This window comes from Bison bison, unplaced genomic scaffold (genome assembly GCF_000754665.1).
Source record: "Bison bison bison isolate TAMUID 2011002044 unplaced genomic scaffold, Bison_UMD1.0 scf7180017864215, whole genome shotgun sequence".
Lineage (NCBI taxonomy): Eukaryota > Metazoa > Chordata > Mammalia > Artiodactyla > Bovidae > Bison > Bison bison.
This window is the reverse complement of record NW_011494787.1, coordinates 2,816,200-2,824,201: the sequence shown is the minus strand read 5'-3', so window position 1 is coordinate 2,824,201 and position 8,002 is coordinate 2,816,200.

The following is an 8,002-nucleotide window of genomic DNA, read 5'->3' as shown; positions in this document are numbered from 1 at the left end:
TCAGCTTTCTTCACAGTCCAACTCTCACATCCATACATGACTACTGGAAAAACCATGGCCTTGACTAGACGGACCTTTGTTGGCAAAGTAATGTCTCTGCTTTTCAATATGCTATCTAGGTTGGTCATAACTTTCCTTCCAAGGAGTAAGCGTCTTTTAATTTCATGGTGCAATCACCATCTGCAGTGATTTTGGAGCCCAAAAAAACAAAGCTGACACTGTTTCCACTGTTTCCCCATCTGTTTGCCATGAAGTGATGGGACCAGATGCCATGATCTTCATTTTCTGAATGTTGAGCTTTAAGCCAACTTTTTCACTCTCCTCTTTCACTTTCATCAAGAGACTTTTTAGTTCCTCTTCACTTTCTGCCATAAGGGTGGTGTCACAGCTAATCTCCTCTCTACAATACCCTCCCTGCAAGCCCAGCTCTAAAAGCTCCTTCCCCCAGTAACTTGTGATGTGAGAGTAGGAGCTTGATCTGAAACAAAATTCACTTCCTCCACTGTTAATTATGGTTAAGAATTGAGAGAATGCTCATGCAATTAACATTAAGATGTGAATGGTGATGGGTTACCCCTCCAGGGAATATATACATCTAATACTCTCCACGTGTTCCTAGCCCCATGCCTTTTACAGAGCATTTACATTTCATATCAGAGTTGCATAATCAACAGTATGACATGTATTGTACAGATGGGGAAATCTAAGACTCAGGCAAGTTTTCCTTTCTCTGGACAGAAAACATAGGTGGCAAAGATGAAGTGGATGCTCAGAACTTCAGTCACTGAATCCAGGACTCTTTCCACTAACACATTATCTTGATAAAAGCATGGAAGCCTATTGGGGTATTTTTGAGCAGCGTAGATTTTTCCTTCTTCCTCCAAGAATAGGAATCAACCATTTGGCTCTTATGAATATTTGCCCCTGCACTCCCACTCCCATCCCTACTGCTAAACTAAAAGACCTCTGTCTGCTGTCTTCCAGATTGAAATGAGAGACTATTTCCTTTCGTCTCCAAAGGAACAGAGCTCTTCATAAGTTTCATGGATGCACGCAAGGCACTGCAAACTTTAAGATTATTTAAAATTCGGTTTTAGTGGGGGCCAGGTTGAAAGATTCAGAGGAAACAGTATGAAATGTTAAAAAGATAGATAGATTTTATATTTCTTAAAAAATTCTGCCCCAGGAAGCAAGACCTGATACTCTTTAAATTCTTCCCCACGACCCCGTCCCCCACTTCTGCCCACATGAGGATCACACCCTTCTCATCACAGGAATCCTCCACCCTGACACGTCCTGGGCTGTGCTTCTCCTTCCAGCCTTTCAGCACCAAATATTGGACACACATTCTTTTAGAGGCTGTGGCTGCTGCTGCCTCATGCGACCAGCGGCCGCACACCACAGTCCACCGAGGGTGATGGAACGGGTTATCACAGATCAAATTCCTGTGTCAGTCACTTCCTCCCCTTATCAGTCAATCAGGGCTTTTTATGAGGGATGGGGTGGATGTCAGCCCTTGCAGAACACCAGCAGTCCTAACAAGCCTGACTTCTTGCATGCAGTCTGGGAAGGCGTTCTCAGCTGTGCTAAGAGAAGATGCTTTTAAAGAGGGGATCAGACCAGCCAGCTGGGGGCTGTCAGTCATGCACTCACTCATCCACAAGGGCCAACTGAATGCCTATAGTTGCCAGACCCGGGCTGGGGCACCGTGGAGATAATGAACGAGGCTTGTCCTCGAGGAGGATGTGCAGACAATGTGATAAACTTGTAGCATGCTTTGGGGACCCTGTGCTGTCTGACTGTAAGAGGACCTAGGGATTATCAGGCTTTACTCACAAGAAGGCCAACACTCAGCGGGTTTAGGATCCATCATGTGGCCTCCTTGAATGGGCTATGCTGCCCATATTAGAACCCAGAGCTAATTCCCTGCTCAGTACACTCCCCACGCTTGCCCCAAGGTCCCTCCTCCGGGAATCTATAGGATAAACCATAGAGAAGTTCACAGGGTCTTTATTCACACATTGCTTCTGTCATTTGTGGGTTAGATTATCATGGCTTGTTGAGACTGTCTTTAAGCAAAGATTATCTACTCGGGAACACCTCTTGGTGTAAAACTTTTGGGATATCATTCCATTTATTCCTTTCAATTCTAAACCAGCTCAAGTACTCACCGTTAAGAAGATTCACATAATAGAGTGCTATAGTGGAAAAAGTCTCCTCTCTTTCTCTTCAAAATAAATAAATATATGTGCTGTTTCTAATCATTTTCTTTCCCTTCCTAAATGATTTCTTCCCAAACTCACTAGGTGAGACCCTGCAAAGTAGACATCCATGCTTGAAGGAAGGAGAGTAGGAACCATAGTGGTCAGAGAAGGGATTCAGGGTCCAAGTGGGGTGAGGTCAGCCACATGGGGAAGAGCTGCTAGTGGCTCTGGAGGAATTGATGGTGCAGGATGATTGATCAAATAAATCAATAGATTAAGGGTAACAGGAGTTAAGTCCTTACTGTCAGAGAAGGGAGTTACAAATGGGAAAAGTGAGAAACTGAAATGAACCTTTTGCTGTTAAATTTAGATTGGAGGTATTCGTGTGAACCATGACTTTCAGTAGATATAGATCTAAATGATATATGATGGATAAATTGTGTCAATATCTATAGATATAAAATGTTATGTCTATATTTCTAAATATGCACAAATATTTAAAAATATGTGTGTATATACATACCGTCCCTCACTCTGGCCACTAAGAAAGTAAGGGCAAAGATACTCTGACATAAGTATCTCTGTGAACACATCTAGAGCCCATATCCTAGCTTCTGAACATCATTCTCCAGTAAAAGGAATCAGTGCTCCTTGTAGAAATGGCTGATTTCAGGGCTGGAGCAGGGAAATTACAAGATGAGCCTGGCACATCTGTTGTCTTCAAAAGACAATTATGAAGAACACAAGGAATAATGGGGGCCCTCAACAGGATACAGAAGCCAATGTAAAGCCCTCCTTCTGGGCAAATCAAAGACAATTTGAGCCTCCAATAAATAATTATAGCAATGGATTGCAACCCATTGAGTAAAATAGTAAATCGGGCATCTATAAACACAAATAAACATATGAATCAATGGAACCTTTAGTGGGAAATGGAATATTAACATGGTTCCCAAGTATCTCTCAAAAAAAGCCTCATTAAGTATAAAGGCAAAAGGAGTGAAAAAGCTTGGCAGAAGCCACCTTAATCAAAGGATCAAAGTGAGCATTATCAGTAACAGAACAAAACCAAACCAAGACCTCCCTGTTGGGATGCAGTGAGACATATACAGCATCACCTCAGTGGTACTCCTACCAATGATATATAGCCTGAATCTAATCATAAGGAAACATCAAACAAAGGAAATCAAGGGATGCTCTATAAAATAGCTGGCCTGTAATCCTCAGATGTATCAAGGTCATAGAAATGAAGAAAAGATTGAGGAACTGGGAACTAAAGAGGTATAACAACCAAATGCAACTCTTGATTCTGAACTGAATCCTTTTTCTATAAAGGACCTTAATAAGATGATTGGCAAAACTTGACTGGGAGCTTAAGAATTAATTGGTAATAATGTACCAATGTTAATTTCCTGATCTGTTGGTTGTATTCTGGTTATGTAGAAGAATGTCCTAGTTTGCAGGAAATGCAAATAATTCATGGTTGGTGACCATTAGGGTGGAACTTACACTCAGATGGGTCAGGAAAATAAGGTTCTTTTCCCTCTGCTTATAACTTTAGTGTAACTTTTTTGTTGTGTTAAAATAAAAATAAATTATAAACAAATAATGTGGAATCAGTGCTCATCTGTTGATAAAATGTAGGAAGTGTTCTGCTGTGCTCATTTTTCCTTATTTATATTCCTGGTTCCCACTAAGTGAGACCATCAAAATGGGATGTTAATTTATTTGCTCAATCTGTGGTTCTACTCTGAACAAGAAAAGCCCCTTAGTGATGAGCACTTCAACATCCATTTTTAACAAAGGCACAGGAGGCGACATTCAGTTGACCAACACACTATTTCATTTTTAAAATTAGATATCTCAACGCAAACTAACTAGCTCTGGTGCTTAGTTTTTGTCCCAATGCAGTAAATAAACTAGAAGAGACCTATTGGTCTGGGTGTATTAATCACTGTGGGAAGAGGGTGGAGTTATAACTGCTCCCCTGGGAATCTTTTTCTCTATGGAAGCTGACATTGAAACTCTTCTCTGAGGGTGTGTGTGTGTGTGTGCCCGTGCGTGTGCACACAAAGTGCAGTGGTAAGGAAGGCCCAGAAGCAGTAGGCATTTGATATTCCTCCCAGCTCTAAATTCTAACACTCTCAAATCTCTTCTTGAGGGAATCTTCCTACATTGTTGGTGGAAATGTAAACTGGTGCAGCTACTACGGAAAACAATGTGGAGGTTCCTCAAAAAACTAAGAGTAGAGATACCATAGGATCCAGCCATACTGCTCCTGGGCATATATTCAGGCAAAACTATAATCCAAAAAGATACTTACACCTTTATGTTCTTGCAGCGCTGTTCACTATAGCCAAGACGTGGAAACAATGTTCATCTCAGATGAATGGATAAGGAAGAGGTGGGACATATATGCAATGTAATATTACTCAGCCATAAAAAAGAATGAAATAACGCCATTTGCAGCTACATGGATGGACCTAGAGATTATTATACTAAGTAAACTACCACACAATTGCACTCATCTCACACGCTAGTAAAGTAATGCTCAAAATTCTCCAAGCCAGGCTTCAGTAATACATGAACCGTGAACTTCCAGATATTCAAGCTGGTTTTAGAAAAGGCAGAGGAACCAGAGATCAAATTGGCAACATCTGATGGATCATCGAAAAAGCAACAGAGTTCCAGAAAAACATCTATTTCTGCTTTATTGACTATGCCAAAGCCTTTGACTGTGTGGACCACAATAAACTCTGGAACATTCTGAAAGAGATGGGAATACCAGACCACCTGACCTGCCTCTTGAGAAACCTATATGCAGGTCAGGAAGCAACAGTTAGAACTGGACATGGAACAACAGACTGGTTCCAAATAGGAAAAGGAGTACCTCAAGGCAGTATATTGTCACCCTGCTTATTTAACTTCTATGCAGAGTACATCATGAGAAATGCTGGGCTGAAGGAAGCACAAGCTGGCATCAAGATTGCCAGGAGAAATATCAATAACCTCAGATATGCAGATGACACCACCCTTATGGCAGAAAGTGAAGAAGAACTAAAAAGCCTCTTGATGAAAGTGAAAGAGGAGAGTGAAAAAGTTGGCTTAAAGCTCGACATTCAGAAAACTAAGATCATGGCATCTGGTTTTTCCAGTAGTCATGTATGGATGTGATAATTGGATTATAAAGAAAGCTGAGTGCTGAAGAATTGATGCCTTTGAACTGTGGTGTTGGAGAAGACTCTTGAGAGTCCCTTGGACTGCAAGGAGATCCATCTAGTCCATCCTAAAGGAGATTAGTCCTGGGTGTTCATTGGAAGGACTGATGTTGAAGTTGAAACTCCAATACTTTGACCACTTGATGTGAAAAGCTGACTCATTTGAAAAGACCCTGATGCTGGGAAAGATTGAGGTCAGGAGGAGAAGGGGACGACAGAGGATGAGATGGTTGGATGGCATCACCAACTCAATGGACATGGGTTTGAGTGGACTCCAGGAGTTGGTGATGGACAGGGAGGCCTGGCATGCTGCGGTTCATGGGGTCGCAAAGAGTCGGACACGACTGAGCGACTGAACTGACTGATTATGTGTCAGTTACAAATCGACTGGTCATCTTCACTCTGGGACTCAGGAAGACAGAGTAGCGTCTGCTTGGAACATCACTGTTCCTTGTGGCAGAAGGAACAGGAATATGGTGCAGCAAATGTCAGCTCCTAAAATTTCTGCCCAGAAGTGACACATCCCACCTCCATTCACATTCATTGACCAAAACAGTTCACATGCACAAGTCTGATGCCCATGGGACAGGGGGATAAAATGCTTTCGTCCTTTTCAGGAAGGGGCATATTTGGAACAATAATACAGTCTCCTTTATCTCCTTCCACTGAGAACAGTGGGGATTGGGTTGGGCAAGCACAGCAAGACCGCACACACAATTCTGTGCTGATAAGGAGGGTGGAAACATTCTGTGTGCTGTGCTATGCACTCAGTCACTCAGCTGTGTCTGACTCTTTGCAACTCTATGGACTGTAGCCCACCAGGCTCCTCTGTCCATAGGATTCTCCAGGCAAGAATATTGGAGGCCAACGCAATATGCCCTCCTCCAGGGGATCTTCCTGACCCAGGGATCAAACCGTAGTCTCTTATGTCTCCTGCATTGATGGGCAGGTTTTTTACCTCTGCTGCTGCTGCTAAGTCACTTCAGTTGTGTCGGACTCTGTGCAACCCCATAGGTGGCAGCTCACCAGGCTCCCCTGTCCTTAGGACTCTCCAGGCAAGAATACTGGACTGAGTTGCCATTTCCTTCTCCAATGCATGAAAGTGAAAAGTGAAGGTGAAGTCGCTTAGTCGTGTCTGACTCTTTGCGACCCCATTGACTGTAGCCCACCAGGACCCTCTGTCCGTGGAATTTTCCAGGCAAGAGTACTTAGCACCATCTAATCTGTTGTTGTGGTTTAGTCCTATTCTGTGGTAACAGGTAAATATTGGTGACTTACCAGGAACATATATCTGATATTATATGAACTGCTCTACTTGGCAATTAGTCACGGGTGGTAGATAGGTTATCATGAAGGGCCTTGAACAGCACTTTTCAAAACCAGGATTCTAACTAGGGACCCAGGTTGAATATCAGGAAACTTGGGGATCCAGGGGTGGAAGGAAGAAGTGGAGAAATATCCCACCAACAAGAAGGCGCTGTAGCTGGGGCTTAGGCAAGGAGGTAAGATGCACCTTTTCTTTATAAGGACAGAGACTTCCCAGTGGTCCAGTGGTTAAGACTCTGCACTTCCACTGCAGGGGGGCATGGGCTCCATCCCTAGTCAGGGAATTAAGAACCCACATGCTGCAAGGTGAGCTAAAAAAAACCAAAACATTGGGGAAAAAAAGGGTTATAAAGACACGTACAGGATAGTATTGAGTGTTGGATGGCCCAGTTGGAAATGAGATATGATGTGAAAAAAATCTCAGGAGATTAGAGATGGGCAAGGCTTGTAGCTGTTGTTCAGGGGGCATGAGGTAGTTCTTGGTCCTTGAGTAGGAACATAGGTGGAAGTGGGCTGGCCGCAGCCCCCGAAAGTCTCCATAGACCACACCCAGGGGTTTGAATGGGCAGTAGTCACTGCAGAGGGAGGTGACTTGAACCAAGAGAAACACTTGGGTTTGGTCCTCTCTGATCGGCCCTAGTAGTTAAAACGTCCTTGTCCTTCCAGGGTCCAGACCACTCCCGAACTTTCTCAACAAATTATCCAGCAGCCCTTGTTGCCAGGCCACAGGGTAAACTGGAAGGGGGAAACAAAAGAAGGGGAAAAAGCCTTTTTCCAATTCTCCTTATTTTATTCTACTTACATAAGGTCTTACCAGCATTCACTTGGGGTGTAAGGTGGGATTAAGGAAGAACGAAGTGAGGATGCTTGTGCTTTTATAACTCTTCAAATAAAGTGTTATTTTTTGAAGGTTGTGGACTCACAATGCTTGTTTAAGAAATGTTTGTTGCCTGCTGAAATCTTTTTAAAATCTAACACAATTTCTGATTCTGTTCATCAGATTGGCTAAGGTTTCCATCTTTTTCCTGCCCCTACCCCATGCTAAGCCCTATAAGCTGATGTTTTCCTTTTAGAGGCACAGTTCTTAGAGACCTTCTTTTTTTTTTTTTTTTTAACTTTACAATATTGTATTGGTTTTGCCATATATCAACATGAATCCGCCACAGGTATACATGTGTTCCCCATCCTGAACCCTCCTCCCTCCCCCTACCATCCCTCTGGGTCGTCCTAGTGCACTAGCCCCAAGCATCCAGT